At 40.2% G+C, this 17078-nt stretch overlaps 1 protein-coding gene across 1 annotated transcript in view; it reads right to left on the bottom strand.

Annotated features, from left to right (window-relative positions):
* STX19 (syntaxin 19) overlaps positions 1-10534 on the bottom strand; it is a 184068-nt gene extending 173534 nt beyond the window's left edge. The window contains exon 1 of the mRNA XM_069944569.1: positions 10517-10534. The gene's annotated coding sequence lies outside the window, so the exon portion shown is untranslated. The remainder of the gene's footprint in view (positions 1-10516) is intronic.
* Between the last annotated feature and the right edge of the window lie 6544 nt (positions 10535-17078).

Here is a 17078-nt window from a genome sequence, read left to right as displayed (position 1 = left end):
TATGACATGCGTGATAATTGTCAGCAGGAACCACCTCGACTTTGCCAATTAGCAGTCGCATCAGATAAATTCATATATATTGCGGGAATAAGGGAAGAATTTGGGATCCCTTATTAGACTAAAATATTTTATTTCTTTTATATACCGTGTTTTCCCAGTGTCTTATAATCATTTTTGTTACCAAAGATGCATTAGGTCTTACTTTCAGGGGATGTCCATGAAGAAGAATTCACGTCACATGCACAGCAGGGTTAGAACGTGTGGTATGGTGGATTCCGGCTACCAGGGGGAGCTGACCACAGCACACTTGCACAGCACAGCAGGGACAGTGTATGCTATTGTGGGTTCTGGCCACCAGGGGGAGCTCACCACAGCACACTCATACAGCACAGTGGGGACAACGTACAGTATGGCAGCAGGTGACCAGATAATGGCAGACTGTGTGCAGCTCTACATCTACTGGTAGGGGGTAACGAGGATGGCGGCAAGCAACGGACCTCTTGATTCCTTGCCTGCAAATTTACAAGTGACGGCTGGGGTTCTCCATGCAGCTGCTCTGCAACAGACGGTGTAGGTAGGGGACAACGATGGCGGGCTACAAAGAATCACAGCTGCATGCCTTGGTGTTCTGTTCGGCGGGCATGCTTCCAAACAAAAACTTTGCTAGGTCTTACTTTCAGAGAAGACCTTATATTTAGCAATTCAGCAAAACCTCTACTAGGTCTTATTTTCAGGTATGTCTTATTTTTCCACCTCCCCTCTAGCTCTAGCTCTAGCTCTAGCTCTTTTTATTTTTCTACCTACTGGGCCATGTGAGGGCTTGTTATATTTCCCCAGAAACAGGTGTACTTTGTAATGGCGTCTTTCATTCTGCCATAACATGTATGACAGAACCCCCAAAATATTATTTCTAAAAATGCTAAATTGTAATACTTGGGGGGTTCCTGTGTCTACGTAATGCATTGTACGGTAAAAGCGACATGATACCATTATTCTATAGGTCAGTCTGAACACAACCATATGCAGGTTTACACAGATTTTCAAATGTTTTTTTTTTATAAAATTTTTAACTTTTTTTTTTCAGTTATTATTAATAAAATGGCCCATACCATATTTGTGTAAATCAGACGTTTTGATCACTTTTTATAAATTTTTTAAAAATATATAATGTAACAAAAAAAAAATCTGTAATCCTAGCTCTTTTCCCCCTCTTTTCGTTTAAGCCGTTTGCTGTACAGGATGACAATAGTTATATTTTAATAGACAATTAAGCTTGCTATGGGATAAAATATGTTTATTTATTTAATTATTTTTATATGTTTTATTTATATTATGGGTTATTATGGGTATTTTTAAAAACATTTTAAAGTCCCCTGGGGGACTTTTACATGCAATCATTAGTTTGCACACACTGTTCCTTGCTATTCCTTAGGCTGAGCATTGATCAGTGTTATAGGCGCTCTGCTCATTGAGCCTGCCTGTGACAGACTCAATGAGCAGAGCGCCGATAGAACCGCACAGAGGTAAGAGACCTCTGATGGTCCGAGACATCGATCAAGACCCCCACAATCTGCGGTGTTAAAGGGGTTAATGATCCGTGCAGCCTGTCATTAATGGTGAGGGCCCAGCTGCCCCCCCCGCTACGAAATGCGCTCCATAGTGGGACATACCTGTACGCCCAGGGTCGTCTGATGACAAGCAGCCAGGATGTACAGGTACGTCCAGGGTCGTCTAGGGGTTAAAGGGGAAGATTCTAACCTGCTGTTATGTTCCTATAGCAAAAAGGATGCAGGGAAGCACCTATATATTCTTAAGGAGGGGTGGTCTGGCACCTATGGGTGAACATAGTGCTTTCTCTGTGAACAAAGTGATTTTGTATCAAGGCCCTATCACCCCTGACATCTGTTGGTGGTTGTTGAGAACAACCCCATACACCTTAGATTAATGACCGAGTCCACCACCTATGGCTGGATCCATGTTTTCCAGGACTCCCTAGGGCTGCATCTAACTTCTCCAGCCACCAGTAATTATATGCAGAGTGTTCAAGTTTGTACAAACCTGAATGTTTGGTAAATTTTCTCATGACTGTTAACCAGTTATCTGAACTGGCTGGAGGTAGTGGAGGCCATTGTTAGTCCCATGCCCTATGTGGTAGGGGGTTATTGGGCCTCCAGGATTACGGGGCACAGTCACAACTACGATTACTGCGACTTCTATAGTTATACCAATGAGGAGGAGCTGAGCAGATTGATATATCATTTTTAAGAAAAAAATTTAGGATAATTTATTCATGTAAATCTGGTCATTCTGGGCTAAGTAGTCAAGATAGTGGTCCTACCGCCCACATGACTACTTAGCAGAGACTTATATCAATAATTAGTCCTACTGAATATTTTTCTATAAAACTACGCATTATTCGGCTCAGCTCCTCCTGCTCCATGGCGTGCTACCTACGGATCAGACTGAATATCCATCTTGACAGTTTCCCTTTAATATTTTTTCCTTTTTATGTCTAACAGTTAAAAATTGCTAATATTGTAACTTTCTAACATTGTAACTTCCAGCAAACTTTTCTGTTCACAGTTCCAAGTGACGTCTCTTCTTTGACAAATGTTGTCAGTGATGAAGGTGAACACCTTCCCCCATACATCTAGTCTATAATTTCTCTGTTCATTCTGTGGACAAAGATGTACACAGCGAAGCAGAAAACCTGCACAGAAAAATGAGAAAAGGAAACATATCTTCTTTTTTTTTTTCCTACTGCTCTCTTTACCTGGACCATTAATATGCATGAAAGACATATGGTCAGTGCCGCAGTGTGAAAACACCTCCTCAACAGACTGTGCTGCTAAGCTTTTACGTCTCTCAGTTCTGTCATGTTGAATTGATATACGACAACAATAAATAGATAGATAGATAATAGATGATAGATAGATAGATAATAGATAGATAGATAGATAGATAGATAGATAGATAGATAGGAGATAGATAGATAGGAGATAGATAGATAGATAGATAGGAGATAGATAGGAGATAGATAGATAGATAGATAGATAGATAGGAGATAGATAGATAGATAGATAGATAGATAGGAGATAGATAGATAGATAGATAGATAGATAGATAGATAGATAGATAATAGATAGATGGATAGATAAATAGATAGGAGATAGATAGATAGATAGATAGATAGATAGATAGATAGATAAATAGATAGATAGGAGATAGATAGATAGATAGATAGATAGGTGATAGATAGATAGGAGATAGATAGATAGATAGATAGATAGATAGATAGATAGATAGATAGATAGATAGATAGATAGATAGGAGATAGATAGATAGATAGATAGATAGGTGATAGATAGGAGATAGATAGATAGATAGATAGATAGATAGATAGATAGATAGATAGATAGAAGATTGATATATAGATAGATAGATAGATAGATAGATAGATAGATAGATAGATAATATAGATAGGTGATAGATCGATATACAGATATAGGATAGATAAATGATAGATAAATAATTATAGATAGACAGACAAGCAATTTGAACAGGAATTTAAAAATAGTAAAATAGATAGATGTGTTGTATCTGTAGACAGTAAATATTGAGGAAGGAAACCAGGTTGCAGACTAGAGCTACTGGTGAATGTGGCCGATGCAAATAATTACAAGCTATAATTCAGGCCGCTGCATCTGGGCTTCCCATTGTTTATAAGCTTTTGCCTTTTTCCGGGGTCAGTTCAATTACTCTCAGGAGTGTAACTGCTCCTGTATGTACATAAAGGCAGCCTCCTCTTATCACATATCATGGTATAGGTGTCACACAGAGCTGATCCCTCTAGATGGCTCAGGCACATCTATTAGTTGCAGGTAACAATTATTTACATGAGGGAGAGGAGCACACTCATTCTAATAGATGTGACTTGTCACCATGAGGCAACTTGATGTTATCTTGGATATTAGATATTGAATTTCTCTTTAATGACTGCACACACAGAGAAATGTCATATTCCTCTTATGAAAGTGACCTTAAAAGTTTGCAGAACAGTTAGAGCAGCTGATTCTTTCTGTTAATTTTGGTAATTTGATAGATACAAATTTAAAGGTAGCCTCAGTACTAAGCAGAATTTTAAAGGGACTACCTGGTTGTCGTCTTGAAAGTAAAGTCACCCAGGAGAGGCTTGTGATGAAGTGTAGTTCCCCTGAGGCCACCAATCATCAGCAAAAATGCTTCTGTTTTTGTATCTGCCCAGATGGTTTGTGTATAGTGCATCCACATAATAATGTTCTTTTAAATAATGCACTTACTATCAGAATTAAATTGACTCTGTACCACTATTCGCTGATCACTAGGTCCTATGTGGGTGGGTGGGGATACTGTATTGGGATGTATTTGCCACTGGTGTAGGTAGGTAAATTACTAACCAACAGTTGCCAAATGAATGTCTTGGGAAGCCCTGTTTTCAGTATGTTTTGAGTCACCCAGCATCTTGTACTCAATATAATGGGGTTCCCCCAGATTTTCCTGTATGTTACACTCTATATGATGGAGGTCACCCAGCTTTTCCAGCATCTTGTTGTCAGCAAGATGAAGGTCATCCAGCATCTTGTAGTCAGTATGATGTAGTTACCCAGCTTTCCCACCATCTTATTCATAGTATGATGGGTCTCATCCAGCTTTTCCTGCATCTTGTAGTCAGTATGATGGCATTCTAGCATCATAGCGTGCTAGCTTTTCTAGCATCATGGCTTGCTAGCTTTTCTAGCATCATGTATAGTACACAGTATATTGGTGGTCACCCAGCTTTCCCAGCATCTTGTATAGTAGTCAGTATGATGGAGGTCACTCAGCTTTTCCAGCATTTTGTAGTCAGTATGAAGGAGGTTACCCAGCTTTTATGCATATTATCCTCAGTATGATGGTGATCATCCAGCTTTCCAGAATCTTATACTCAGTATGATGGAGGTCAGGCAGCTTTCTTAACATCTTGTAGTCAGTATGATGGAGGGCACCAAGCTTTTCCAGCATCTTGTTGTCAGTACGATGGAGGTCACCCAGGTTTCCCAACAGAATGAAGTCAGTATCATGGAGGTCACCCAACTTTCCCAGTATCCTGTAGTCAGTATGATGGAGGTCACCCAACTTTCCCAGTATCCTGTAGTCAGCATGATGGAGGTCATCCAGCTTTTCCAGCATCTTGTAGTCAGTGTGAGGGAGGTCACCCAGTTTTCCAGCATCTTCTAGTCAGTATGATGGATGTCATCCAGCTTTCCCAGATCTTGTACTCAATATGATGGAAGTTTCCCAGCTTTCCAGCATAATATTCTGGGGGCCTGCTTATAGGGTCTGTAATATTCTGGAGACCTAATACTGGTGTCTGTAATATGCTCTGTCTGTATTGCCCTAACTGTAAGGCCCATAGAATGAGGAAAATATAGGGTAAAAATGCCCACCTTTGACAAGCCACACCCCTGCAACCCAAATCGCAATAGGCCACACCCAAAACAATTGGAGGGGCTGTCAGCACAGGAATGTTCAACCTTAACATGCCAATGTCTCTTCAAGGAAGCAGAAAAATGTGATTCAGCATTCAAGAAAACTCAACCAGTGTAGGTCCAGTACTGAGTCAAAATTGACGCCTTTTACGCTGATGCATCTTCATTGTTAGAGGTGCAGGGACCATACATCTGTTTGGGTGCCCCTTATGTAGTAGGGGTTACTGTCCTGTCATTCTTCACTCACATCTGCTAGCCCCTTTGTTCCTTTTGGTGGTAAACTTCTCCACTGTAGTGTGTGGGTTTGTGGGCCAACATCCACGTCTCACATCAATAGCACTTGGTGTTCCGCAGTTTCCATTTCACTTATTCACCACAGCAGCATTAGACCAGTTCAAAAATTGAGCATTTTCAGCAATTTCGCCACTCGTTGACTGCTGCCCAAAATAAACTCAATGTTTTATCTTACTACTGATTTTTATAGACATGGAATTATGTTCTCCTCATGTGCGTCTGAACCTTTTTCTGTGCCTTCCATGATATTATTTGCTTTGGCAGCAGCTACCTGGCACTAATTGCTATAGTTTACTTTGCTGCCCACTAAGTCATTGTACCCATTGGTTTTTCATTCAGTATGCAATGCTGTTATTTTCCCTTTTCCAAAAACACGGCATGGAAATGTTACTATCTATATCTTTATAATACCAATAAAATATTAAAGCCTGAAAGATAAATTTTTGATAACCAGATACGGAGCAGAAAGCAATTTTCATTTTTGACATTTTGCAACTCATTGATGGGCTATGTTCACACTATGTTCAATAAGAGAAAAAGTGTCAGATTTTGCTGCAATGCATTGAAGTCAATGGAATGATGGACGTCCAATGCACACAGGGGGACATTTACTAAGGAGTCTAATAAGTGCAACTATTCTAATGGAGATTGGTGTGTATTTTGTTCCAATATCTTGTGACTGATTCATTAAAATGTAGCACTGCCATAGTATCTAATGTATCTAATTAAAAAGGCGCAAAAAAGGCGCAAGTATGAAAAAATTTTGCAGTTTTATTCACCTGGTACTGACCAGACGTAAGCCTGCGCCTGTTTATGCGACTTTTTAAAAAGTCACAAATGATAAATTGGGCGCTAATCCCGGATTATGCAAACTTTTGGGTGAATACTTAAAACAGGCAGATTAAAAAAAAGTTGCATCCAAAAAATATTTATCTGTAGAATACTGGTTCAAAAATAGAACTTAGCCCAAAACTGGGTGAAAAATGCAATTATTCACCGAAAATTAGGCGCAAAACCATTGATAAATGTCCCCCATAGTGTATAAAATGATAGATGTTGTTTAAGACGTCTTTTGCAAACAGTGGACATTGTTTTTAAGTTGTCCACACAGAGTTTTTCTTTTTACTGTCCTTTGACCACTTTTATTATTAAATCCAATGGACTTTTCAATTAAAGACACATCCAAAGGGCAATCAGTTCACCTGAACTAGAATAATGTAATAACGGTTGTCATTGTACTGAAGGGCAGCCAAATGACGGATGTAATTTTTTCTTTTCAAAAATAGAGAGGAAAAATGTAGCGGGAACATAGCCATGGGATGATGAAATGATTATAAAACAGGTAAAATATTATAAATATAATAATATTTTAATATTTATATTATTATAATAAATAATATAAATATAATCTAATTTTCTATCAGTATTTGTGTTGCTGCAACTATATAAGGAAATATAAAAAAAAAATAGAAATTCCCATGTTTGAAATCAAATTCTAAAGTAATAAATTGTAGAAAAGGAAAATCACATAGAGTTGAACAAGCCTGAAATACCAATATGAAAAAAAGAAACCTTTGATTTCAAAATCCCATTACAGACAGGCACAGTTCAGACCAAAGACGTTACGCATCAACTCAGATGACATTAAAGCATCAAACTCACAAGTCAATTTCAAGTTAATTTACTTTACTCTTCTCACTTTTGTGTGTGTGTGTTTTTAAAGAGATTCTTTAAAAGGTAAAAGTTCATTCTCATTTTAATCTTGAGCTGGAAATAAATGATTTTAAATGATTTTGCAGTAAACATTGAACGGAAGAAAACTAGCAATAAATAAATGAATAATTAAAGAAGTAGAGACAAGTGAATCTTGACATACTAGGTTTCGTCCGAACCTGAACACTCTAAATTTGATTATCGATGGCTGAAGAAGTTGGATGCAGACCTAGGGAGTCAAGGAAAACATGGATACAGTCTATGGCCTATGGCTGTATTCATGTTTTCCATGCAGCCTTATAAGGCTATGTTCACACTATGTATGTGTGCGGCTGTATTTTTTATGCGGCTGGAAATGTGCGGCTGAAACTCCGGCCGTGGGAAAAAATAGACATGCGGCTGAAAACATACGGTCATTTACTTGGAAATCTGGTTCAACTAAAAATAACAAATAAAATCTTAAGAAAGTGATGGAAACACCTCTGGATGCATCTGGGAAAGCAGGGAAACAGTTTACATGAATTGCTATTACCGGGGTTTGCGATCCTCTGCACTATAGCCGATGTCTCTCATGGTTAATATATTGAATTAATAAAACACATTTTCGTTGTAATAAAGTCCCTTTTATTGTTCAATAATTAAATTTAAACGAATCCATCATTTTGCAATTAAATATACTGTTAAAATATATATATATATATAAATAAATGTATATTTATATATATATATATATACTAGAAAATGTACCCGGCGCTGCCCGGGTATAAAGTGTCAGTGTCCTGTATACCTGCAGGGTCGTATTTACCATTAGGCACCCATGGTCTGGTGTGTAGGGTAGCACCTTGCAGAGGGGCAGTACCCTCCTGTTCAGACTTGCCAAAAAATCTGGTGTCTTTTCGAGGGGGGTATGGCGGTATTGGTCTGGTATAGCGGTGTTTTCCAGTCACAGTATGGCGGTATTGGTCAGGTCTGGTGTGGCTGTGTTATCCAGTCACAGTATGGCGGTATTGGTCAGGTCTGGTATGGCAGTGTTATTCAGTAAAGTGTGTCGGTATTGGTCATGTCTGGTATGGCGGTGTTATCCAGTCACAGTACGGCGGTATTGGTTAGGTCTGGTGTGGCGGTGTTCTCCAGTCACAGTGTGGCGGTATTGGTCAGGTCTGGTATAGTGGTGTTATCCAGTCACAGTATGGCGGTATTGGTCAGGTGTGGTATGGCAGTGTTATCCAGTCACAGTTTGGCGGTATTGGTCAGGTGTGGTATGACAGTGTTATCCAGTGACAGTATGGCGGTATTGGTCAGGTCTGGTGTGGCAGTGTTACCCAGTCACAGTATGGCGGTATTGGTCAGGTCTGGTATGACAGTGTTATCCAGCACAGTATGGCGGTATTGGTCAGGTCTGGTGTGGCAGTGTTACCCAGTCACAGTATGGCGGTATTGGTCAGGTCTGGTATGGCAGTGTTATCCAGTCACAGTGTGGCGGTATTGGTCAGGTCTAGTATGGCAGTGTTCTCCAGTCACAGTGTGGCGGTATTGGTCAGGTCTGGTATGGCAGTGTTATCCAGTCACAGTATGGCGGTATTGGTCAGGTCTGGTATGGAGGTGTTACCCAGTCACAGTGTGGCAATATTGGTTAGGTGTGTTATGACAGTGTTATCCAGCACAGTATGGCGGTATTGGTCAGGTCTGGTATGGCAGTGTTATCCAGTCACAGTATGGCGGTATTGGTCAGGTCTGGTATGGAGGTGTTATCCAGTCACAGTATGGCGGTATTGGTCAGGTCTGGTATGGCAGTGTTATCCAGTCACAGTATGGTTGTATTGGTCAGGTCTGGTATGGCAGTGTTATCCAGTCACAGTATGGCGGTATTGGTCAGGTCTGGTGTGGCGGTGTTACCCAGTCACAGTTTGGTATACCTGTCCTCTAGTGCCCTGTATATACATGTACTGTATAGATGGAGTAGGGGGTCCTGTATACATGTACAGTATAGATGGAGTAGGGGGTTCTGTATATATATATATGTACTGTATAGATGGAGTAGGGGTTTCTGTATATACATGTACTGTATACATGAAGTAGGGGGTCCTGTATATATATATATGTACTGTATAGATGGAGTAGGGGGCCCTGTATATACATGTACTGTATAGATGGAGTAGGGGGTCCTGTATATACATGTACTGTATAGTTGGCGTAGGGGGCCCTGTATATACATGTACTGTATACATGGAGTAAGGGGCCCTGTATATACATGTACTGTATGGATGGAGTAGGGGGTCCTGTATATACATGTACTGTATAGATGCAGTAGGGGGCCCTGTATATACATGTACTGTATAGATGGAGTAGGGGGTCCTGTATATACATGTACTGTATAGATGGAGTAGGGGGTCCTGTATATACATGTACTGTATAGATGGAGTAGGGGGTCCTGTATATACATGTACTGTATAGATGGAGTAGGGGGTCCTGTATATACATGTACTGTATAGATGGAGTAGGGGGTCCTGTATATACATGTACTGTATGGATGGAGTAGGGGGTCCTGTATATACATGTACTGTATAGATGGAGTAGGGGGTCCTGTATATACATGTACTGTATAGATGGAGTAGGGGGCCCTGTATATACATGTACTGTATGGATGGAGTAGGGGGTCCTGTATATACATGTACTGTATAGATGGAGTAGGGGGCCCTGTATATACATGTACTGTATAGATGGAGTAGGGGGTCCTGTATATACATGTACTGTATAGATGGAGTAGGGGGTCCTGTATATACATGTACAGTATAGATGGAGTAGGGGGCCCTGTATATACATGTACTGTATGGATGGAGTAGGGGGTCCTGTATATATGTACTGTATAGATGGAGTAGGGGGTCCTGTATATACATGTACTGTATAGATGAAGTAGGGGGCCCTGTATATACATGTACTGTATAGATGGAGTAGGGGGTCCTGTATATACATGTACTGTATAGATGGAGTAGGGGGTCTACCAGTTATTACTGTGGATGTTGTGAGGCAGCTTCCCTAGCAACCATTGCTCCCTGTGAAAATGAAAGCAGTAATCCTATTGGTTGCTAAGGCTCCAACTGCCGTGTCTGCTGCAGCTAATTATATCACCTGTGTTTGCAGTGAGGAGATTTTCCCATTCATCTCTATGGGGCGCCTCTCTTTCCCCTCCCCCTCCCCTCCTGTACATCTGGCGGGGACGGGACCTTCGCAATAACCTTCCCGGACACCCAATGTATCTGTGTGCCAAATTTGGGGTCAAACGGTTCAGGCGTTTGGAAGTCTATAGAGGACAGACAGAAGGACAGACAGAAGGACAGACAGACAGACTTTGATTTTTATGATATAGATTTATTTTTTGACAGTATATTTAATTGCACAATAATGGATTCGTTTAAATTAAATTATTGAACAACGAAACTGATTTTATTACAACGAAAATGTGTTTTATTAATTAAATATTAATTAGTACAGGAAGCTCCATTAATCCGTTAATTCATATTGCCGGCAATAGAGCATTCTGTACTAATCATCACTTTACTTTAATTAAAACATCAAATGTTTCTTCTAATTATGTTATCACAATAGCATTATTAGAAGAAACATTTAGAATTATATGTGCGCTCAGCTGATTGGCTGATCGGCTGAGCGCACGTATACGGGTCCGCAGCACAGTGACTTCATTGTGCTGCGGACCAGCGAAGAGACAACATCGGGGTGAGTATGAAGCTCTCCCCACCCCCTCCCCTACACTGCACCCCTCCCAGCAAGGAAGGGGGGGTCACTTAACCCCTCCCTTGCTGGGATGGGTGCAGTCTGACATCATTCTGGCCCCCAAGGGGTTAAGGGGGATACAATACATCCTCCCTTAACCCCTTGGGGGCCAGACTGTAAGCAGCAATCTGTAAAGATGCTGCATACTGTAAGGAGCACAACACCGCTCACAATGATGGGTGTTGTGCTCCTGTTTGTGAGTTTTTTGTGTGTTTCTCCCTTTTTGTTTTTCAGATATCGGTATCCTGTGGATTACGTCGGATTCCGTGGACTACGTCGATGACCATCGGTTGTTTGTTGTTTTTTTTTTAATAAAATGGTCAATGAGGGGTGTGGGGGTGTTTTTATTTGAATAAAACATTTTTTTAACTTGTGTCTTGTCTTTATTTCTTTACTTTATAGACTTAGTAGTGGAAGCCGTCTAATAGACGGAATCCATTACTAAGTCGGGGCCTAGTGTTAGCCGGTATAAAATGGCTAACACTAAACCCCCATTATTACCCCAGTACCTAATGCCACCAGGGGTACTGGGAAGAGCCGGGTGCCAGTGGTCCCGGAGCGTGAAAATTGGCGCTCCTGGACCGGGCGGCAGCAGGCTGGTAAGATTTAGGCTGGGGAGGGCCTAAACCAATGGCTCTTCCCACCCTGGTAGGCAGGACTCTAAACTCTAACTTTGATTGGCTGGCTAAACTAGGTCACCTCCTGAATATAAGAATAGTGGATTTCCGATTTGTGTCACTTGCTGGTTGGAGCTAGAGAGGGACAGACTGTATACCAGAGAGAGAAAGCTTTTAGGTGAAGTTAGGTAGGAAGGGACCCCCAAAAGCACTTGTTAGGGCTAAAAGTATAAAAATCTGAGATTTAGAAGCTGTTGTGAGACAGGCAGTGTGTTCAGACATCTACTGATAGTCTATACGGCTGTATACTGTGATTGCAGGATAACACCTGTTATCTTGCTACTACTGATTTGCGCAGTCTGCGTCCTGTAAAGGAGTTGAACGGCTCTTTCATTTTATTATTGTAAAAAACAATTATAAATCCAGTATTTGTCTGTATACTGTGATTGCGGGATAATACCTGTTATCTTGCTACTGCTGAGTTGTAGTTATCGTTAATTTTCGTTATTACATATTTTACACTGGACCTGACCTGTGCAGTACTGCTAGACCGAAACATATGCTTCTACTTTACGTTTATAATTTGTTCATGAATCTTCAGCGTACACGTGGGATAACTGGGATGTTCGCTCATCACTAGTGTTAGATACGCTAAGGCATGCTTCCCCTGCTGTCCTATATGCATCCAGAGGTTTTGGCATAATTTTCTGAGGTGTCATTGTGGACCTAGTGGTCGAATCTTGATTTCCCGGTCCCAAGTATTTTTCTTCCATAGACTTTAATGGGATTCGATATTCGTTAGAATATACAAGCATCAGGAGCTATTCAAATCGAATTTCGAATTATCGAATATTTCACTATTTGCTCATCTCTAATCTCTATAAATAAGCAAATACAATAAAATTCCAGACAAATTAATTTTGTACAGACAATTACATTTTAGATCTTTCTGATCTTACATCAAAATATCTACACTCTTCCATTCATAAGATTACAGACATGTATGGCAGATGCCTGATTTCTTCTGGATCAACATGGTCAATTTTTGGACCTATAGATTTATTGTAATAAAGTGAACTATACACAGTATATTTATGTATGTAATAGTATTCTTTCTTTCTATATATATAATATTTATCTATAAATATTTATATAACTAATGTATTCCTTAAACAAAAAAACAAGTAATTAGACCATTAGCAAACCATTAGAAAACCAGAAAGGTCCCTGCCAATACTGACTTCACCTATGGGGTCATCTGACTGGCTAATGTATATAGCGATCTCCTAGCTCTTCCCTGACTGATGATGTTGGTTGGAGAAGGGATGGGCATGGTGGATTACAACTACCTCTTTTGTTTTTGGAGAAATGACCTGCAACCACAGCTGTCAGATAGCGGCGTCTCTCCATTTATAACACATGAACGTTCAGAGGATTGGTCATGTGTATTGGGGAATCAGATAGCTGTTTGCCAGACAGCTAACAAAGTTATAAGAGCTCCTTAAAGGGAATCTCTCAATAGGTTTATCCTGCCTTAAATGAGGGCAGCATAAACTAGTGACAGAAATGCTGAACAGATTAGTGTATTACGTTCATCATCCTGTTCAGCCGTTCTCCTAATATGCAGGAGAATAGGATTCTTGCTGCACCGCTCCCCCACCCTCCAGCTGCAGATTGACAGTTAACTGCCTATATACAGCATAAACAGATAACTGCAAATCAGAAGCAGGTGGGCAAAGTTTTCTGCTTCTCATGAATATCCAGGACTACTGGGCTCATGCGCATAATTGAGAGGACTACTTATTGTCCATGTTATTCAGGAGGATATCTCTGGATCAGCTACACAGAACAAGATAAGTGATACATCATTCTGTTCAGCTTCTCTGTCACTAGTTTATGCTACCCTGAGATAGGACACCATAAACCTGCTGACAGAGTCTCTTTAAGAGTTCACATTTAAAATGAATAGTGGAATGATACAATAAGTACAATGAGCTAGTTTGGTGATGAGACCAGTACTTTGTGCTACTTAGTCCTCACTGTGTAATTCAACATTTGATCTTTTAAAACATTTATAAGATAAACAGCTAAACTTTAGGTTCTAATAGAAATAATTATACCGTCTCCATTTAGTAAAGCATCACATTACGGAACAGACACACTTAATTATGTCCCACTGGTCATTTTCCGAAGTATTAGTAGATACCCATTACATTCCCTCACCTCATTTACTTTGGATTTTCCATTTCGATTCGATACATTTGATGACGGCCGTTGCAGAATGTAATTCAACTAAAAACAACACGCCTGTTGTTGTAATTTTCCATTAAGTTGGCTTTCATGGTGAAGGTTAATTTTTAAGAACACTTTAAGTTGTTCGTTGCCTCTTAAGGAAGTCTCTTACTGTTTTGCATGCTACTTGTTTCTGGAGCCGAAGAATCACTGCTCAAAAGGATTAATTTGGCAGGCACTCCAGAGATTTTAGAGGGTAAACAACCGTTTCTTTTTTTGTCAATATGGCAATTAAGAGCAGGGAGATTAAAGAAGAGAAAGTAAATGCAGCTTTGCCTCCTATTATGGATTGATGGCTTAGTAGCTTGATGAATACCTATTAGGGTATCAGATATTTGACAATAAAAGTGGGATTTTCGCATCAAGATCAGAAGTCATTTAAAAAACTCTTAGTTTGATAACAATGTATAATGTTTTTTTTTTTTTAACTTGAAAACATAATAACATTATTACTCATATCCAAGGGGCTCGGATACCCATTCACATCTATCAGATTTAATTATCAGCTTAGTATGCGGAGATGATAAACATCACAATCTAATTAAGCAAGCGCCAGGGAAGAAAAATTAGCTTTATAGAAAAAAAAAAAAAAAAGTATTAAAATAGAGTAGACAGGTAGATACTTTAAGTCCTTTGAGTTTAATGTAGAGACATGGTCAACAAAATAAACCCTTAGCTCAGTCTATAGGAAAATGCATTACACAATCTTTCTTTAGGCAGTTGTAGATATATATTAGATCATTGTACTAAATATATATTTTTTTGTCTTCCTGTTTACAAAATTTCTTAAACTTAATTTTTTTTTACTCTTTGTAACTGGATTTGGCGGATAGGCCCTACCAGTGTGGATCTGCGGAGAGTTGCTTGTACCAGATAACTCCGCTTTTTCTTCTCCTCCCAGAGGCGTAGCTTGAAGCCAGTTGGCCCCAGTGCAAAATCTGTCAAAGGGACCTTCTATAATGCTTTATTATAAGTATGCCTCCTGATTAGGGGAAGAGAGTCCTTATGGTTCTCCTTCTGAGCTTAGAGGCGACTGCACTCCCTATAGCTATGCCCCTGCTTTAAAGGAGTACTCTGCCCCCCCCAAAAAAAAATAAAAACAAACACAGACACACACAGGATATATACTTACCATCCCTCTGGTGACGATTGCTGTTGGAATTTCCGGCTGTCTGCGTCCCCGCCATCTTCGTCCACCGTCCTCACGGGTCCGTGTACAGCAAAAGGGAGAGAAAAGGCTGCTGGTGTGCATACGCACCGACAGCCTTTTCATTGGCAAAAGCGCATCACATGGCTTCCAGCAAGCTCAGCCAATCAAGGCTTAACAAGTTGGAAGCCATGTGATGCGCTCCAGCCAATGAAAAGGCTGCTGGTGCGCATGTGCTCCAGCAGCTTTTTCCTCTCCCATTTACTGCTGTGGAATACGGCGAAGAGGAGGGAGACCAGGACCGCCCCCTGCTGTGACAACACCCGGGAGAAGTGCTCTCCCTGGCACCCCCCTGCTCTCCCTGGCACCCGGGAGAAGAGGATGGGGTAGACAGTTATTTGGTATGTATAATTTATTTAACTTCCTTAAGTATTATTTACTGAAAACAAGCTTCTTGGGTATTGAGGAGGTTCCACATGTACTGCTGGTTTATGTGAAATAATGTATTGGCAATAAATGCTTTAATGCCCACCGGTACGCTTTTTTACTTCAGTCCTTAAGGGTAATTCTAGGCCACCGTCTTTTCACAGCAGGATTAGAATAAGTGATTGTGCGCCCCTTGTGAGGGAATAGCGGGAGCTTGGCTCTCAGTATGACAGCTGGCCCCCACTGTATCTATCAGAAATGGATAAACCTCCATTCTTGATACATTAACCCTTTACATGCTGTGGTCAGATAATGACCATGACATGTAAAGCATTTACTAAAGGAGATGGCCTGTATACTCACCAGTCAGCAAGGATCTCCAGTCCACGTATCTCCATGGTAGCCAAGGGGCCCCAAGGGCTGCCATGGATGCCTGTGTACTTGGCTATGCCCACGCTGACAGATTGAATCAAGCCTTTTGCACTAGGTGGATAGTAAAGTGAAATACAGTGGTAAACCCCCACCCACCCACAAACAACAGCAAATAATAACAATAAGAAAAAGTCCCACGTATTCCAAAATAGCACCAATAAAAAGTACAATTTGTCCTGCACAAACAAACCCTCATATGCCTAGGTTGAAAAAAAAAATTGTTATGCCAGTTATGAGGCAACCATGGAAAAATATTGACGTTTTTGTGATGAGCATAGTGACACTATGAACACCTATCGAGCTAGATAGACTGATACTAGACTGATACTAATAAAAGCATTCAGAACATATCTTTGTTGCATTTGTTTGTGTTTTTATTTTCATATTAAAACCCTTAGATTCATGTCATGAATAGTGTCAAGAAGGCGGGGCCTATTGTTCCCTGACACCTGAAACTGCATTGCTTCACTGTGGTGTGTGCCTAGTGCATGACCCTTGTTATGTAGAGGGGCAGGCACTCAAGGCTGGTGGTGGTAGGGCCCAGAAAATTATAAGCTCCACCTCCATGACCCAAATAGAGGCAGTCTTTTTTTTTTTTTTTTTTTTAATGAATTAAAACCATAAAACACAGACAACAAAGGTATGTTTTCAATACACACAGTACAATTTCCAACAGTGTCAGCAGTTTCGAACCTGAATTGCAGCTGACAGATTCACTTTAATATTTAATGAGGTCTAGAGCGGCTTGGCTGTTCACATGTAATTTTATACATTTCATTAAACATTTTGCCTAGTTTCCTAGTATTCTAGTTTTCACATACAGTATATCTAGATCCACAATCCATAAAGGGCTCATTG

The sequence above is a fragment of the Dendropsophus ebraccatus genome, chromosome 11, assembly GCF_027789765.1.
Source record: "Dendropsophus ebraccatus isolate aDenEbr1 chromosome 11, aDenEbr1.pat, whole genome shotgun sequence".
In the NCBI taxonomy this organism is placed as follows: domain Eukaryota; kingdom Metazoa; phylum Chordata; class Amphibia; order Anura; family Hylidae; genus Dendropsophus; species Dendropsophus ebraccatus.
The sequence above is the reverse complement of the archived record's forward strand: the minus strand, read 5'-3'. Positions and strand labels throughout refer to the sequence as shown.